This window comes from Eumetopias jubatus, unplaced genomic scaffold (assembly GCF_037043125.1).
Source record: "Eumetopias jubatus isolate StellerSeaLion01/CBP00866 unplaced genomic scaffold, mEumJub1_p1.0 scaffold_4, whole genome shotgun sequence".
NCBI classification, from domain to species: domain Eukaryota; kingdom Metazoa; phylum Chordata; class Mammalia; order Carnivora; family Otariidae; genus Eumetopias; species Eumetopias jubatus.
Genome location: NW_028274810.1, coordinates 183,673,788 through 183,694,144, shown reverse-complemented (window position 1 = coordinate 183,694,144; position 20,357 = coordinate 183,673,788). Strand labels below are relative to the sequence as shown.

Genomic DNA, 20,357 nt, shown 5'->3' with positions numbered 1-20,357 from the left:
TTCAAGACTTGTAGAGCCACAGCAATCAAAGAGTGTGGTATTGGCTGAGAGGTAGACATAAAGATGAATAGAACATAATAAAAATCCCAGAAATAAAGCCACATAAGTACAATCAGCTGGTTTTTGACAAAGGTGTAAAAGCAATTCAGTGGAAGAATTGCTTCTTTTTGACAAGCGAAGCTAGAGCAGTCAGATATCCACGGGCCAAAACAACAAAATAACCCTCAAACTACACTTCACAACTTACACAAAAATTAACTCCAAATTGATCATATATTTAAATTTAAGACTATAAAAATTTTAAATAATAATACAGGAGAAAATCTTCAGGACCTAGGGCTTTGTTAAGAGTTTTTCGACATAACACCAAAAGCATGATTCCTAAAATAAAAACGTGATAAATTGGACTTAAAATGGAAAACATCTGCTGTATGAAAGATTCTGTTAAGAGATGAAAGGACAAGCTAGACACTGGGAAAAAATCTTTAAAAGCCATTTAGCTGACAAAGGACTCATATTGAGAACCCTCCAACACCTACCATAAAACTACAATCCAATTAGAAAATGGGCAAAAGGCTATTGTGGATATTGCTGCTATGAACACTGGGGTTCATTGCCCCTTCTTTTCACTACATCTGTATCTTTGGGGTAAATAAATACCGATTAGTGCAATTGCTGGGTCACAGGATAGCTCCATTTTTAAGTTTTTGAGAACCTCCATACTGTTTTCCAAAGTGGCTGTACCAACTTGCATTCCCACCAACAGTGTAAGAGGGTTCCCCTTTCTCCACATCCTCTCAAATATTTGTTGTTTCCTGCCTTGTTCATTTATGCCGTTCTAACTGGTGTAAAGTGGTATCTCAGTGTGGTTTTGATTTGAATTTCCCTGATGGTTAATGATGATCAGCATTTTTTCGTATGTCTGTTAGCCATTTGTATGTCTTCTTTGGAGAAGAGTCTGTTCATGTCTTCTGCCATTTTTTGACTTGATTATTTGTTTTTCGGATGTTGAGTTAGAAGTTCTTTATAGATCTTTGATACCAGCCCTTCATCTGTAACGTCATTTGCAAATATCTTCTTCCATTCCGTGGGTTGCCTCTTAGTTTTGTTTCCTAACAATGTTAGGAATGTTTCCTTTGCTGTGCAAAAGCTTTTTATCTCGAGGAAGTCCCAAAAGTTCATTTTTGCTTTTGTTTCCCTTGTTTTTGGAGACGTGTTGTGAAAGAAATTGCTGTGGCCGATGTCGAAGAGGTTACTGCCTATGTTCTCCTCTAGGATTTTGATGGATTCCTGTCTCACGTTTAGGTCTTTCATCCATTTAGGGTTCATCTTTGTGTATGGTATAAGAGAATGGTCGAGTTTCATTCTTCTGTATATAGCTGTCCAATTTTCCCAGCACCATTTATTAAAGAGACTTTTTTCCATTGGATATTTTTTCCTGCTTTGTCAAAGATTAGTTGACCATATAGTTGTGGGTCCATTTCTGGGTTCTCTATTCTGTTCTATTGATCTATGTGTCTGTTTTTGTGCCAGTAACATGCTGTCTTGGTGATCACAGCTTTGTAGTATAGTTTGAAATCAGGCAACATGATGCACCCAGCTTTGTTTTTCTTTTTCAACATTTCCTGGGCGATTTGGGGTCTTTTCTGGTTCCATACAAATTTCAGGATTATTTGTTCCAGCTCTTTGAAAAATGCCAATGGTATTTTGATTGGGATGGTGTTGAAAGTATAGATTGCTCTGGGCAGCATAGACATTTTGTGGAAGGAGTCAAGATGCCCTTCAATACATGAATGGATAAAGAAGATGTGATTCATACATACAATGGTATATTACTCGGCCATCAGAAAGGATGAATACCCACCATTTGCACTGACATGGATGGAACTGAAGGGGATTATGCTAAGTGAAATAAGTCAGGCAGAGAAAGACAATTATATGGTTTCACTCATATGTGAAATATAAGGAATAGCACGGAGGACATTGGGGGAAGGAAGGGAAAACTGAAAGGGAGGAAATCAGAAGGGAGATGAACCATGAGAGACTATGGGCTCTAGGAAACAAACTGAGGGTTTCAGAGGGGATGGGGGTGGGAGGATGGGTTAGCCCAGTGATGGGTATTAAGGAGGGCATGTGTTGTAATGAGCACTGGGTGGTATATGCAAATAATGAATCATGGAACACTACATCAAAAACTAATGATGTACTGTATGGTGACCAACATAACATAATAAAAATTAATTAATTAAATTAATTTAAAAAGAAAAATTAATAAAATTGACCATGCCCTGGGCACTTACTCATTAAAAAAAAGAAAATGGGCAAAAGGCATAAAAAGATACTTCACCAGAAATGGCTAGAAATGACAAACAGAACAGAACAAAATGTTCAACATCACTAGCCATTAGGGAAATGAAAATTAAGACCATAATGAAATATCTACTGCACACTCAGAACAGTTAAATAAAAAGTACTAGCAATACCAAATGCAGGTGAGATGCAGAGAAATTGGATTCCTCACACATTACTGGGAGGAATGTAAAATGGTACACACCCTCTGGAAAACAATTTCACAATTTCTTTAAAAACTAAACATACATTTACCATATAACACAGCAATTGCATGCTTGGGTATTTATCCCAGAGGAAAAACAAAAACTTTCGTCCACACCAAAACCTGTACATAATTGCTTATAGCAGCTTTATATTTAGTGACTCAAAACTGAAAATAATCAAAATGGCCCTCAGTAGATGAATGGTTAAACAAACTGGAATATCCACACTGTGGAATAGCACCCAGCAATAAGACAAAACCAACTATTGATACACACAACTTGGATGTATTGCAAGAACAATATGCTTTTAAAAAACCAACAAAAACAAAAGCCAATCCAAAAGATCATATAAGGTATAATTCCATTTATACAACATTCCCAAAACAAAAATTTATAGAGATGGAAAAGAGATTAGTGGTTGTCAGGGATAAATATTGTGGGAGGAGGAGGTAGTATAATTATAAAGGATTAGTACAAGGGAGATCATCATGGATAGAATAGTTCTGTATTTTGATCATGGTGGTGATTACACAAATCTGCCCATGTAATAAAATAACATAAAACTATACACATACATTTTACCAATGTCATATTCCTGGTTTTGATATTGTGCCATGATTATGTAAAATGAAACCATTGGAGGAAACTGGGTGAAGGGTACCTGCAATCTCTCTGTATTATATTTGTAAATTCCCGTGAATCTAAAATTATTTCTTTTTTATTAAGTTTTTTATTTTAATTCCAATATAGTTAACATACAGTGTTATATTAGCTTCAGGTGTACCATACAAGATTCTACAATTCTATACCTCATTACTCCGTATTCATCATGATAAGTGTACTCAATCCCCTTCACCTATTTCACCTGTCAAGTTTTTCAAATATTGAAGTGAAAGATAATTTCTAAAACTTTGGGGGAAATGAAATAAGTGAACCTAACTGTATAACAAGTAAGTAGCATAATCACACATAGAGATATTATTTCAGGAGATTGTCCAACCAGCAGTTGAACTGCATCTCCTTAGAGGGATATAACCTGAAGATTAAAAGATTAGCCAAACAAGATCTTCAACTGTTTTCAATAATCATATGGTTGGTGATAGAGTTATTATTTTTCTGAGTTATTATTTTTCTGAGACAATTCCGTGTGTCTTGGGGGGATAAGCAAATGTGTTACTGCATTAATACCATTGGGAATTGATATTTTGGGCATGCAAGAAGAGAAATAGGCACTTAAGATCAATGGGGTTGAATAAAAACTTGTAGTTCTAAATTTGAGTTGGAAATACCAGTACAAACTCAAGAAAAATTTTATGTTTTACATTATGTTCAATAAAAAGGCATAGAAAAAATGAGGAAGTCTACAGCTGAGAATGTTTTCTAAATACCATTTCCCACACTCAGGAATCAAGTGGGAACATGATAATATACATACATGGTAAGTATGTGTGTGTGTGTGTTTATCTGTATCTGTGTGTGTATTTATACATTATGTGTGTGTGTATATATATATATATATATATATATATATACACACACACATAAATATAAATATATACATGGTAAAGCTAGAATATTTTCCCACGAGAAGGCAAGAAAGCTATGAAGGACAATTGGGATCATGTCAAAAGGACTCAGACATGGCTCCAATTGGCCAAAGGTGAGGCCAATTGGACCTTGATGATGATGATCATGATGGTTCCAATGGATTGAAACACATCAAAAATCTTTAAATCCATGAATTCATAATGATAATAGTAAAAATTCATTGTTCCACCTGATGAAAGCACATAACATCACCTAGAAAGGATTCTTGGTTGGGGATAGCTGAGTAATTGTAAGTAAAGGGGACTGAAAAGTATTTTCCCTTGGGAATGCAATCAGCAAAATGCAGACTGGGGGAATCTATACAGCACAAATAATGAAGTATTAGCAACAAATAAATTGTGAGGGAAAAAGAAAGGAAGTGGGAATCTACAGAATAAAGAAATTTATAAGACATGTCAACCAGTTGCAACATATAGACTTGTCAGGATTTGAAGTCAGTCTGTAGAAAATATTTATGAATATTTGAATACTGATTAGGTATTTGATATTATAGGATATTATGAAAATACTGTTAATTTTTAACTGTGATAATGTTATTATAATTAAGAATTTTTTTAAATGGCCTCTTCTTTTGAAGATATACTATTAATTGTTTATGGATGAAATGATTCAATGTCTAGGATTCACAGAGGAAGGATGGGTGTAAGGGTAGAAATGGACAAGGATGTGAAAGAAACAGGATTGACCATGAGTTATTAGTTGTTGATACGTGGTTCTGGATACATAAGGGTTCATTATACAATTTTTTTCTACTTTTATATGCATTTTTAAATTTCCCATGATGAAAGCATTAAAAATAATTTGGGCCAAATTTAACAGTATTTGGTAATAATAATATACACAGTATCCAGTTATAGCAAAAATCCTGAAGGTGGGTTCACCAACACAGGCTTGGGAAATTGCTGTAAATAAAGTCATAGTGTCACGCCGATCTACTGGCCACTGTTTAACCATTGAGGCAATTCAGAGAAAGAATAATTATCCCAGCCCTGATTTGTATTTCTATAGCAATCTTTCCTCCAAAGAACTCATCTCATTCATGCTCCCCACATTCCCACCAGGCAGGTAGGTGATCTTATCTCCTTCCTCAATGACATATAAAATTTCAGGTTCCACTGAGTCGTTGCTTTAAAATGCAGCCAGTGATTGTGTGCTTCAAATGCCTCATGAACCTGCAGACTATGGAATACAGGGACTGATGAGACCCCTTGGAGTCTCAGCCCCTAAACTGAGGAAATGTGGTCAGCAGGACCCCTGTGCAGGCATTAAAAAAAAAATAGCAAGTGTGAGCTGTATGCCTTATTTTTGCATCTGCTGACACCTTCCAGAACCCTGGCCATGTCCCAGGGTGTTTAGCTTAGCAGGACCAGGCAGCACTAACAAAGTCTTCCTAATCACATTTATTACTTCCCAGACCAAATTACCCTTTGTCCCCCTCCCATCACCAATTTTCAAACACACTGACACTCTCTCCACCTTTGCCCAGTTGCCACAGTGTTCCCAAAGATGCATCCACTTCCCCTGGAGCTCAAGTTTTCTCCAGGTGTTGGCAAGCTTACTAAAGGACACAATATTGATAAACCTTGGAGCCCAGTTTGGTGATACAAATATGTTTAGACCTCTTACTCATGTGGAGCACATCATAATTTTCTGCTATAACAGAATAGCATAGACTGGGTGGCTTGAACAACATTTTGTTTATTTCCCACAGTTCTGGAAACGAGGAAATCCAAGATCAAGGCACTAGCAAGTCTAGTGTCTGGTGAGAGCCTGTTTCCTGGCTTGTATGTGGTCGCGTTCTCTCTGTGCCCTCACATGGCTGAGAAAGAGAGAGAGAGAAAGGGCTAGCTCTCTTCCTCTTCTTCTAAGGAAGTGAACCCCATCATGGGGGCTCCACCCTCATGACCCCATCACCTCCTAAAGCTCCACCTCCAAATACCATCATACTGGAGCTCCAACATATGAATTAAGGGGTGGGGAGGAGTGGATACAAATATTCAGTCCATAGCAACTTGTCTCACTGAAAAAATTATAGCAAATACTATTATTTTCATCATTATTATTACTGTATGCACACACATAAAGGAATATATTAATATTAGATATTATTTAATTCTTAAAAATGGAAACCAGAGGCTTGCTGGCTCTTATACTATGTAGAATAGTCTAAACCACCATCTTATATAGAGTCATTCATTTAATCTCTCTTTAGGTAGGTACTCTATGCAAGAGGAAACAGCAGTATGCAAGACCCGAAAAGTCCTGCTTTTCTACAACACATATTCAGAGATAATTATGTTAAACTCTATATTGGCAAAATATGACTGCACAACCTAATAAATATGAACCTTAGTTCACAAACTATAGTGTGTGAGAAACATTATACAAATTTCTTTTTCAATAAATGCATTTAATTTCTATTTTGAGTCTCCATCCCAAGTTAATTCTTTTGCCAAGTAGGCAAAAGAATTAACCTCAGTCATATGAGGAGTTTCTTCCCATCCTTCTGCAGGCTCAAGTCAAGGTTCCAAGGGTCGGTCGATGAGCTGTCAACCCACTGCAGAGACCCCGGAGATTCATCCAACCACATACATCACCACTGGAACATCCACTGTCCTGTTTCTGTGTATTGATTTTAATTTTTTTAATATTGCATTAAAATAGGATTCATCTTGATGGCAGCATTTTTTGGCACTCTCCTTAAGTTTTGCTCTCTAGTCAAGTGCCTCACTCACCGCACCCCAGGCCCTGAAAGCCAACATCTGAAGGCCCTCCAGCTTTATGGTTGGCACTTTCTCAGGCTCACTAAGGTTCTGGGTGGAGACCCTCAACTAGGGTAAATTTCTGAGAGTTGCTATTTATATCTCCAAGAGATTTTCTTTCCTTCCAGAGGATCAGTATATTACTTTATTTTTCTCAAACATGTGACGTAACTCACAAAATCATTCCTCCTGAGAAAGCCTTTTCTAATTTCTAGTTTACTGATTAAGCATCTGGAGCCAGACTCAAGGAGTTCATCTGTACCCCATCCTCCTCCCCATTCCCTCAGCTGGTTGCTCTTTCTCCTGTGTCAAGGGCAATGTTTATACTTTTTGGCCTATGGAATTGAGTCAAAGAGGTAGCTCAGAGCCAAAACCAGCTAGCTGTGGATAACAATTTATTTTCACTCTTGAAAGACTGCTAACTGCCCAGTTAACTTCTTCATCCAGAAAATGCTCTTCCTCCAACTAAGCTAACTGCTTCCTGACGGCAGTAAAAATGTTAGAGCCCATCAGTTACATTGGCTGACACACTCAGGATCAGTGTTACTTGAAGTTTACATTTTAAAAGGCTCATGGGGGAAAAAAATCATTCCACTTAGACCATCAAATGTGTTCACTGCATTCTAATTACTCTAGCAACTGCTTTGCAAATAAAAACTTTTAAAACTTACAAATAAAAAATAAACAAGGAAAGGGAATGCATAGCAGTTTCTATACATTGATGAAACTAAAGAAATTTTATGTTTAGAGCAAGGTATTTTAAAATAATATATACTTCAAAGAAGAAATACTCTTTTTTTTAAGGATTTTTTTCAAGATTTTTTTATTTATTTGACAGAGAGAGAGACAGCCAGAGAGAGAACACAAGCAGGGGGAGTGGGAGAGAGAGAAGCAGACTCCTGCAGAGCAGGTAGCCCAATGTGGGGCTCAATCCCAGGACCCTGGGATCATGACCCAAGCTGAAGGCAGACGCCCAATGACTGAGCCACCCAGGTGCCCCAAGAAGAAATACTCTTAATGAAACAAGTTTTTCTTAAATAAAATACCTTTTTTTCCTCCAAGAGACTCAGAAAGAACATTCGTAAAACTGTACATCCCTCTTTGAGGGCTATAAATATCCTTAGCAGCAATAGCATGTGATTATCCAAATAAAATTAGCTTCAGAAGCAGAAAGGATAAGAGGGTGTTCAAGTACAGAGAGATTAGGTGATCATTCAGCTGTGATCGCTTGTATAGAATTTTTAAATAATTTCTTGCCTTGTCCCAGAAAGGATTTAAGATAACTTAAGATAATATAAATCAAAAGGGGAGGCAAAAGAGAAAGAAAAACATTTCAGACATAAAATAGGGGCAGGAAAGAAGTTAAAAAAGACCTGTAGAAAAAACTCATCATGAGTACAAGTATATCTAATAAGCTCTGGCTCGGCAGAAATGTTTGACTCCTTGGGTGCCTGGGTGGCTCCACTGGTTAAGCGTCTGCCTTCTGTTCAGGTCATGATCTCAGGATGCTGGGATCAAGCCCCGCATCAGGCTCTCTGCTAAGTGGGGAGTCTGCTTCTCCCTCTCACTCTCCCTCTGTGCTCTCTCTCTATCTCTCAAATAAATAAATAAAATCTTAAAAAAAAAAAGACTCCTAGAAGTGAGATTTGGAAAGGCCCTTAGGGGAGACATGTTACTCAATGCTCATGGCATGGAAATGGAAGCCCAGAAGAAGCTCATGGTATGCCAGCTGGGTAGAAATTGACCCTCTTTCCCACCAGCCTCACCTCCTTTCTCTCCTTTTGCTGCTTCAGCCTCAGACCTTGTCTCTTCTTCATCTGGATGAATCCTCAATGGATCACCAATGAGGAGCAAGACCATGGAGATTCAGAGACAATATAACAAAAAGTACTGACAGAAACTGGTTAATAATCAATTAATCAACAAATACTTTAAGCACTTATTGTTCACCAGTCACTGTGTTGATCATCAGTGTGATAGGGATGGTGATACAAAGAAATACCAAAATGACGTGTGAAAGTTAGTAGAACCATCACTTTGCTGCTGGTTCCTATCTTACCGAACAGACAAAATTTTGAAATCCTTATGGATCCATTGGTGATCTTTTTTTTTCTTAAGATTTTTATTTATTTATTTGAGAGAGAGAGAAAGCACAAGGAGGGGCAGTGGCAGAGGAGAGGGAGAAGCAGTCTCCCTACTGACCGGGGAGCCCAAAGTGGGGCTGGATCCCAGGACCCTGGGATCATAACCTGAGCCAAAGGCAGATGCTTAACTGACTGAGCCACCCAAGCACCCCTCCATTGGTGATCTTTAAATGCTGTTAAATTTTTCTTTTATTATCCTGGAAAGAAAATAAAATGTTCAATCTGAGCATTAAATTTTCATAATTACAACCCAGATAGTCTTGGGACATTTAGTAAGAGACATGCTAGATGTGGGGAAGGAATGCAGATGTTATCATAATTTACTTAAGCAGACCACCTGTCTGCATCACGTGATCCCCACCTGAAAAGGAGGTGATGAAAACATGTTTTTTAAAGTATCTTACTTTTTCCTTGTAATACATATTCCAAAATTGTGGGAGACCATATATGATCTTGTCCGTTTATAGAAGCAGCAATCACCCAGATAAAAACAGTCCTCCTGTTGCCATAGTGATCATGATTTATAGAGCCATGCCACCAGAAATCTCATTCAATTGAAAATCAAAGTCCCCAAGTGGCAATAAGCTGAGAAAACTGTAATATCAGGTAGGATGGTGAGGAAGTTGTAAATTTTAAGACACAGCAAGTTCCCTGGACAAGAAGTGAGTGCTAAATTCCCTCCACCTCAGGTCACAGGCAAGGTGGACACACTCACAAAAGTCCTGTGTTAGAGATCAGATAACTTCTACAGCTGAAAAATGTATCTGCTCCATTTTTTTAAAAAGATATGTTTCTAGGAAAGTGGTGAAAAGGCAAAGACATACTGGCATGACAATGAAGTTGATCTTCTACAGAATTGACTTGCTTAATCAAATGGTATCACCTCAGAATGTGGACATGATATATTTCATATGGTTAATAGTTGTGGTATATGGATTTATTAATACCAAATAAAGAAGAGGCTATTACCATTCAGGCCACCACTGTGGACCAAGTGAATGATGCTCCCTGGAGGTGTATAGTGCGGTGGCCTTTCTGCCCAGCACATCTCCAAGACGTGAGGTTGCTTCCCCACCACCATGTTGATATCATGTGACTCCCACTCCCATGGCCCTTGAAGAGTACCTGATCCTGAGGTAAGAAAGTGAGAGTCAGCATACAGCAGAATAGTAACACATGGACTTGGAAGCTGCTGGTGGACCTTCCATCCATCAAGTCAACTGAGGAACAGAGAGGGTCCTTCTGCAGTGTGAGACTCTTGAATAAAAGCAGAGAAGTAGGCAAGAAATGGAGAGCTTTTCATATTCCCTGTTCCCATCTTGTTAAAAAAAAAAAAAAGTCTTTATCTCAGGACGCCTGGGTGGCTCAGTCAGTTAAGTGTCCAACTCTTGATTTTGACTCAGGTCATAATCTCAGGGTCCTGGGATCAAGTCCCACCTCTGGCTCCACTCAGCAGGAAGTCTGCTTGAGATTCTTTCTCTCCCTCGCCTTCTGCCTCCCCATCCCCTGTGCACACTCTCTCTCAAAAAAAAAAAATAAATTAAAAAAAAAATTTTAAAGTCTTCATCTCTTCTTCCTCCTTTTTTCCTTTGCCCCTAGGGAAGTTCCACCAATGTTGGCATTTTCTATTACCTGGTCACATCTCATGATGGTGCCTGCCTAGTGGAATATATGACATTTCCCTTAGTTACACTTGTCCAGTTTCAGCTTTAACTCTTAGTGGCTGGCTGCCCACATCAACTTCCTGATATTTCTCAGTAAAAATAATACTGTCTGCTTATACTGTTGAGCACTTACTATGTGCTGCACACTGTTCCAAGTACTTTATAATTATTGATTCATTCAATTAGCCCTCACAGTAACCCTATTACAGCTGGAGGAAGTGAGGAAGTGAGTGGTTAAGCCATTTCCTCAAGGTCATATCACAGGTCAGTTGTGGAGCAGGTATTTGATTCCAGACCCTCCGGTTCTGGATCCCAAGCCCACAACCACAGGCAAACACAGCTTCCCTGCAGATTTAAGTCTGCATGAACACCAAAAGGTAATCAACAATATCCCCCAGGAGATGTCACACTTTGAAGTGTTCCTGGCTTATGGAGAGGCAGCTTTGGACAGTTTTAACTATTTCCAGTGATGTGCATGCACACACACACATGCACACACAAAACACATATGTAAGTATGCAAACAGATATGCGCACACACACAGGCATGCACACACACACACAAACATACACACACACCCCTCAACATATGGCCAGAGTTGAATTGAGTGGTCACATCAACTTGAGGAAGCCATTAACGCTCTGAGTCTGGAGACCAAGACAAACCCAGTCTGGGACAAACTCATCCACAAACCTTAGTATCAAGGTTGGGTGAACTGCTTTTAACTGCACTAATGAATGGACTGGACCTTGAAGGATGATAAGACTTTAAGAGGTTTTTTCCTTTTTTTTTTTAGCACAAACACATTTATTTCCTAGCCAAAGGGATGATCCTAATTAAATCAACACTTCGAAATAGTTGAGTATAAAATGTTTGTTATAAAAATAATTGGACATAGTAAAGGAGGAAAAAAAAGCAGTATAGAGATTTGCTCACTGAACTGAGCTCATTCATCCTCACAGCTAATTCCTGTCCAAAAGGATGATGGAATTTTTACTCTACTTGTTCATAGACCCAAGTAACAGGTGACATTCATGACACATTCCACCGCTAATTTCCCATCTTCCAATTTTCTTGTTATTGTGCTTTCCTTCCCATTCCAATCCTGATGTTGAACCAATGCACCATCTGTGAAGTTGCAGACAGAGTTTTTCCGTCATCAGCTGTAGTTTCTTCAAACTTCCCTTCCAGATTACATGAAAACTATGCTATTTTTAAAGTGCTCTCAGTGTTTATGGTGAGGTGTTTGCTATCAGAAGAGATGATACAATCTGGTTTGGCCATGGCATCCACTTTTTGCAGAGCCCATTCCCACTCTTACTTCCTTCAAAGCCTTTGCTCTCCACTAAGGACCATCTTCCTACCAGCTGCTGAATGGGGCCACTTGGGGCATGGGTGGGTGGGCATGAGGAGCCAGCAGAACAGAATGGGGCGTGGGGAGTGTGGCTTACTGCTTTTATTATTTTTAATGGAGGATCAATTCTATCTCAGAAAAGCCTCTTGCTCTGAAATCAGAGTTGCCAGTTGTTGAGTCTCATGCCCATGAAAGATGGAAGATGGAAGGCAGGCTCCAGGAACTGCATGTGTGTTCTGGTATGTGCAAGTGCCCATGAACGCAGTGTAACTAACTATCACTACAACTCAGGGAAATGCACTGCATTTCAGATATATCTGGTCTACAGAAATCACAGGTTCATACAGAAATGAGGTTTGCAACCAGAAACATAAAAGCTGTAGGAGGTAAAGTGAGCTTTGACAAGGAAGTGTTACATTTTCTCCTTAGAGTTATTGGAAATAAACAGCTTCCCATCTAATGTAGCGTTCTTGTCACCTTTACAGAATGCCTCCAATTACTCTTTTTTGCTAATGCTATTGACATGCTGATATTTTTATTGATGTGTAGTTGACAGACAACATATTAGTTTCAGGTGTATAACATAGTGATTCAACATTTATATACATTATGAAGTATAAAATGATAAATCTAGCTACCATCTCAACATGCTAATTTTCATATCTTGTATGATCTTGAAAATGAGAACATAACATTTACCATCCCCCAAAATTCTTATTCCCTCAGCCCTATATGCAGAGAGTTAAAGAAATAAAATAAATACAAGTTGTTACTTATCCTCAACTCTACTGTTCCTAATTTGTACACTACTTTGAGAATGACTTGTCTAAACTCTTGGATGGGATTAATGAGCCACTAATGGCCAACCAAAGACTTCCAGTAGTCTTTGTTGCCCTCATTGTCTTCTGTCACCTTGTGTACAGGAAATTGAGGATTTTCCTCCAGAGCTGCAGTATTTTTCCAAGTGTACAATGCCACAGGAGCTTTCCATCCCTGGAATTTTTATCTGTGAGCTTGACCAAGAGGATTTCACCAGTTTCCAGACTTTTAAAGTCTAGCTTTCCCTCTCTTTCCCAGATTAACAAATGTGGGCAATTAAGAATAAACAGTAAACAGAAAATCCAGAAATGCTAAACAAGAGAAACAAACTGTTTAAAAAAATAACTCTAAATACATTAGAACAGAGATTGCCAAAACTCTACTACCTTCCACAGATTGTGTGGGTTTTCAGATAGCCACACATGGGATTTTCATTGGAAAGCCAAAGAGACACTCACAGATCATAGCCCACATTTCTGTCTCTGCCATCATGACAGAAAGTAAATGTTGCACAGCAGGCAGCAGGAGGAAGCACCAAAGTCTCCAGAGAATGGTGAGTAATCTCTGTCTGAGAGGATGACAGCAACCACTTTAAAAGGCTAATCTAAATTTATGAGCCTTCACCCTTTGCCTGTTCTCTGAATGTTGATTCCAGAAAATATGCCCCAGAGATGTGTAGCTATTGAGCTTCCTAGATGGGTGTAGAAAGGTCAAAGTATTTATGGCAGGAAAAAAAGGCTCTTGGGATAAAGCTGACTTAGAAATTACATGTTGGCATTCTTTCCGTTTAGCCAGATAAAAACTTCTAGAATTTGGATAGAGATGTAATTCCACCTGGTTTCTTTTTCTAAGCCCCAGTTAATATTTTGTAGCCTGAACAAGGTCATTGGGAGTTATTGAATCTATCAAGCAATCTCCCCTACTGAGTGAATGGGGAGATCATTCTGGAAGAACCACAGAAGGGAGTTTGCAAAAATTACAAGGAGGTTTAGGAGATAAGGTACTGAAAAACAGACCTGATAATTTTCTAATCACTTATAGGAGACAAGCACCTATAGGTAGCTACTGATTATGGAACTTCCCAGGTGGGAAATTGGTGTGTCTGTCTTCCTATATTTGCATAAACCAAGTTGACATACAGTCTTCTCATGTGTACAAAGGACATGAACTCTTCATCCCTCCCACTATATTTTACACCTCACTAATGTAATTCTCCCTCCAGGTTTTAAGATGAAAAATCTGCCCAGAGTCACCAAGTCAATTTCATTTTCTTAATTTCAATTTCATGAATCCCTAAACTCCAAATAAATACTTTTTAACTTCTGATGAGAAATATATAATTTAGAATCATCATTCTGATCATTTTAAGACTATCTGAAAGACTCAGAGACCCTTATTTACATGTCTTTCCTTATCCTGATTTTATAGAAGAAAAAATAAACATCAATTTTCAGGCATAAGGAAGTGACTTCAAATTAACTCTAAATAGTCCAAGTAGTGGGCAATAGGTAAAGACTTGGAAGATCCAAAATAGCAGATAAGTTTTTTAAATATATTTACCTTTGTATTTCATTAAGATTAATTATCTTAAATCAATGTGTATAACACATGTAATATGATAAAACTATTCAAATTACATTGTAAATCCCTTAGTACCTATGGGCTAGTTAGTAGGACAACATGAATAAACAGAGAAGGGAAAAAAGTTTCTCAACTTCGGAGGAAACTCCACTGAAATGTTTTTCCCTTTATTATCCAAAAATGAGCATAGGCTGTGGAGAAACTGCTATTAAACAGCAACCCAACAAATACTAGCAAATACTGTGGCATCATTTCAGAATTTTAGCCAAAAAAAAAGAAGAAAAATTCTTATGAGAGATAGCAAAAGTAAAATTTTTTTTTGTAATTTAGGAAAACAATATTAATATGCTTGCTTGTATAGCATAAACCATTGCAGCCTACACAACAATCCTGTGTGAGAAGCAGATCCCATAACATCCTCAGAGTGGTTGCTGCTTGGCGGGAGCACAGAGCTCAAAGTGCCCAGGCTAGGACTCAACACCAAAGCCTAGGACTTTGAGTCTAGTGATGGTGTGTTTGTATTCTCATGATGTCAAGAACATTATCCTTCTCAACCAAGAAATTCCTATAAGAACAATAAAAGACTGTGGAAAAGTTAAGGTACTCTGCTGCTCCTGTTCCATATCTTAGTCCTGGTTATGTTTCCTTCACCTGTGGGCCTCAAAAGTAAAATGACCAGTAGTTTTACCAGCAAAATGGGCTTATTTGGAAATAGTAGAGGAATAGCAATTCGGGACATGCAAGCTATGGCAAGCCATAGGCAAGTCTGGAAATCCAAGGAAAAAAACATTATTTTTTTAAAAGATGTATGTATTTATTTTAGAGAGAAAGAAGGTGCTCATGAATAACAAAAGGAGAGAATCTTCAAGCAGGGTCCCTGCTGAGCACAGAGCTCAATCTCATGACTCACGAGGTCATGATCTCAGCTGAAACCAAAAGTCAAACTCAACTGACTGAACTACCCAGGTGCCCTGGAAAGGAATATTATAGAAGAGGAAAGAAGGACGTTGGGAGGTGGTACTTTGAATGGAAGTCCATTGGAGGATAGAGAGAGTTCCAGGTGCTGAAGATTTCTCATTAGCTGAGTTGTGGTTTTTTCTTATTGGCTGAGCTTGTCACTGAGCAGGGAGAAATTCTTCTTTCCTCCTTCTGAAGTAATAAAGTAAGCTTCTTTTTGCTGGTAATGCAAGGTATATCTCTTCCTGCTGGGGTCTGCAATGATTTTAATCCACTCTCAAATACCACTCTACTTCTGAGTTGACACGAGCACTTCACTCACTGTTATTACACAAAATCCTGAGCCCTCTGAAGCAGGAGGTAAGGGAGGCATAGTAAGAGATTGCTTATTATGTCTGTGGGAAAAACAAAGGTGAAAGATGGCTGATGGCCCTTGTCTCCACGACAGTGGAATCTGTTCTCTTCCTCCCCGCCAAGTTCAATTGTTGCATTAGATAGCATATGTAATTTAGCATTTTTGAATAGCAGTTGGCAGAGCACACAAGATCAGGTCTCATAATGCAAATTTGCCTAGGTTCATGAGCTCAGCCTCCAGGCAACCTATTGTTTCAGAAAAACATTTCTCAGCTCTAGAAAAGGGTGATGACTTCATGGGTTGCATCCAGATACCTCTTTTGTCATTTTTCGGCTTCCTGATCCCAGGGTCAGCCCTGTCCTCAGTTACTATCTCTTCCACCCATAAAGCAGTCTTAACCCAGCTAAGCTCTACTTTTGAGGATCTTGCAGGAAAACTCTACAACAGCTGCTTTAAAAAGGGTAAATGTCAGCAAATCGTGACTTAGAGAAAAATTTTAAAGTTTAGGATTGTAGACAGTTTTTGCACCCAGAGATGCTAGGGAAAGAAGGGCAAGAGGACCCAGGGAAAGAACTGCAGGAAAGGATTTTCACTGGCTGACTCCTCCAAGCCCTTTGTTTATTAAACTGACACCCAACTCAAGCTGTCACATGGACTTGCTCTTTCAACGCCCATGGGTTCTTCAGAGTGCTTTCCTGGTACGGGATGCTACTACAGAAAGTGCAGAGTGACAGCTTCATAAAATCAAACATTCTAAAGTGAGGAGGGGATTTCAAGATCATCTATTCAAATCCTTCATTGTAGTGCCAGGAAAACTGAGGCCAAGAGGGACTTGTCCAAAGTCACAGAATTCATTAGAACAGACTACTGACATGCCTTTCACCTTTACCAGAGGAGTTGGAAGAACCTCCCTGACCATCTAAACATTGCAAAATGAAATTGATTTCAATGGAGCTTTATCTCAGATAGAACTTCCAGCAGCAACATGGTAGCACCTGGGAGAAACAGAGCGAAACCCAGACCCTGTGATCACACACTTGCCTGCCAAAGTCAGCCAGATTCTCAGAAAGTCAGACGAGTAGAACCTGGAAGATTGCCCCTCTTTTTTGTTTTTGTTTTTGTCTTTTCATTTTTTTCAGACACCCACTGTTTGACCTGTTTTCCTGAAATAGGTTACATTTTACCTCTATCCTTTTTACTTCTCCACAGTGAATTCATTGAGGCCTTTGACTGGATCTCTGTAGCTGTCCTTGAACACTTAACACTGAAGTGTGGTGGAAGGAGACAATGTTGTGTGTGACTCTGGGACACCCTTGTGTTTTGGGCAGTGTCCTGACTCCAGAATCCAAAAATGAGTGACACCTGAAGATTCAAAGCAGCTCCAGGAGAGGGACAAATGTGACTAGAAGGAAAAATGGGCCAGCTGAGAACAACCCAAGAAAATAGGGAGTGTTCTGTGTTCTGTTGAAATATGGGGCTAAGGAGACTACAACAGATGTCTCCAAAATGCTTTATGGCTGGTAATGGGAAGCTATTTCTCATGCCACTGAGAAAAAAAGATGTGAAGAGAAATAGGAACTGAGATAAAGAAGGAACAAGGATGGAGTGGGAGCTTTATGCCTTTATCTATTACAGGGGTCTTAAAACTGACTACTATCCTGATTTTTAAAACCTTGGCTCTCTAAGGGTCCGTGACCATGGTGTCTCAGAGATGCAGGAGGTCAAGTTCTCAGCCACACTGTTCCCACCCACACCAGAGATCTTGCCCAGGCTCTGCAGCTCAACAACAAAGGCCCTTCTAGAAGCCACGTCAGTTTAACAGGTTCTCTTATTCATCATGTGAACTTAGTCTCCCCTCTCAATCTCTCTCTCTCTCTCTCTCTCTCTCTCTCTCTCTCTCTCACACACACACACACACACACACACACACACACTCAACACACACACCCCATTCCCTGGTAAGAAAACTACTTCATAAGAACAGAATAAATTCTATTTTCCTTAATCATATTTTTTAGTGTGCAGGGAAAAAAGATAAGATTGGAGCACTTTTATCTCCAATAAGTGGCTTTATAGTCAAAATAAAAATGACATGACTGAATGAATGAATTACAAGTTAATTGCCAAAAACTTAACTAGAAAGATGCCATCCCAAAAAACCAGGAGTCAAGATTATGAGTTTAGATAACTCCATTGGGCATCAATCCACATAGCCACAAGAAAGTGCACAGGAATTGAAAACCCAAAGTCTCACAAGCCAAGCTAGAATATTCTTGGAGAAATTTAAGCAGTGGTAAGAAGAAATGTTAGAAAGATCTGTTAAAGCCCAATCAGCCTTGGTTAGTTACTTCCCTGAGGAGCCCAATTCACCAGGCTTGCACACCCTCAGGAGGAGCACTGATATCAAGCCCAGAACCCAACAAGGGAAATGCACCAAACAGTGTTGCTCTGGACCATTCTCTTGCTGAACTAAATTATACTCACCTGTCCAGTTCCAAAAGAAAGTCTCACCTTTTCCAAAAGAGTTTCTGTGTGTGATGAACCTTCTTTCCTGAAGCCCCTATGAACACATGAATTCAGAATATTCTTTATGTTTTATGTAATATTTGCTGTTGCAAATCTCATCTCCTCAAGAAGCAAGTTCTCCTGAAAGGCAGTAACCAAGTGTTATATTTCTTGTGTATCTCCTACCATACCTAGCATGGCATTGGGCCACAAAGTCTCAGTAAACACTCACCAATTGATTGATTGACCAAAAGGATGAGGAGGCCAAAACAGGAAAACTTAATAGGTGAGACATAGAACAGAAGAACAGGGGCCATTACAACTAGGAATGGCACTTGGGGGTGCTTGGGAAAGAAACAAAAGGACCCAGTGGATAAATATGGAAGGATTTTGAGAGGAAACATGGCCTACAGGCCATGTATGGAAAGTTTAGTCTGTGCCCAGCACAAGTGCAAGCTATCATATGTTATAACTCATTTAATCCTCAAAGCAACTCTATAAGGTGAATACACTGAGGCACAGTGAGCTCAGTTAGCTTGCATGAGATGAAACAGCTAAGTGGTATGAGAGCCACAGTTCAAACCCAAGCATTCGTAGGGCCCGTGCACCTTATCAGTACGCTCCACCATCCCTTAGGAAAGAATAAGGGAGAGAAGCTGTGGGTATCCAAACCAATTTTTGCTGCAATGCCTGATCACTGACAGAGTTCATAGCAAATCTTAAAATATTTTTACTCAGCCAGAAAGATGTACAAGCATAGAGAATCAAATACAGTTTGTTTTTCTTCATTCTCCTCACAAATAGAGAACGGAGTGAAAACATGCATGCATGCATGGAAAGGAAGCCCAAGTGCTTCCTGAGCCCACGTTACATCCTTTCAACACCCCTTGGGTTTCAGTCACAGCTCCTGTGGCACAGACCGCATCCCATTTCCAGTCCAAGATGCAGCATCCCTCTGCTTTTCTCCTTGAGATCCCCCCAAGCCTTGGAAGCCAGTTCAGCAGCAGCAGGCCCAGGGATGTTCACACCCCCAGGAAAAACTCTCATTTCTGAGATAATTGCCTTCCCCTCCAGACAAGAAGATCCCAAGGGGATTACACTCTAGGTGCCCTCAGCAATAACCAGCTCAATAATAAACACTTTGTTGAATATACTTCTGTCCCTGCCTCATTCTCCTTGCCTCTGATGCCTGCTTTCTAGGATAGCTTCATGAACTGATAACTATAGCAGACCAAGAAAGCAGAAGCTCAGAATGGGCTTCAGGAACTGGACTGTTCACCAGTCAGTAGATGACAAGTGGTCAACAGCGATAATTTCTGACATTATGGAGCTTGACAATGACTGAGACTCTCACCTGACTGGACTGCAAGGGGTACAGGGGAAGGGAAAGCACTGGTCTAGACAGGAGCCCTTGCACTGGTACAAGAATACATGTGTATATTGTAGAATTGACTGGCTTTTGTTACCTGCTGGTAGGGCTGGGATTTGGGTGAGGCAAGCTGAAAATTTAAGGGGGCATCAAGATACTCATTAATCAAATTAAATAATAGTTTAACTCGCTTTAGTTCCATCATGATTTAACATTTTTATATTTTATTCATTATGTATGGTTTGCATTGATTTTCACTTTTTTAATGCAGTTGACCCTTGAACAATGCAGGTGTTAGGGATGCCAACCACCCATGCAGTCAAAAATCCATGTGTAACTTTTGACTCCCCAAAAACTTAACTACTAATAGCCTATTGTTAATAGGAAGGCTTAATGATAACATAAACAGTCAATTAACACGTTTTATATGTTATATGTATCATACACTGTAGTCTTACAATAAAGTAAGCTAGAGAAAAGAAAATGTTATTACAAAAATAATAAGGAAGACAAAAACATTTACAGTACTGTAGTGTATTTATGGAAAAAAGCTACATATAACTACTTATATAATAAGTAAGTGCATATAACCACCCATGCAGTGCAAAGCCATGTTGCTCAAGGGTTAACTGTATTGCATTAAAATATTTTCCTTGGCTACTAAAGTTTTTTGGCACCCCCTTA

The 20,357-nt window shown here is 39.1% G+C and overlaps 1 pseudogene; it reads right to left on the bottom strand.

The window, feature by feature from the left end:
* Nucleotides 1–3,416: 3,416 nt before the first annotated feature.
* LOC114220903 (putative fatty acid-binding protein 5-like protein 3 pseudogene) lies at nucleotides 3,417–19,878 on the bottom strand (annotated as a pseudogene).
* Nucleotides 19,879–20,357: the final 479 nt, after the last annotated feature.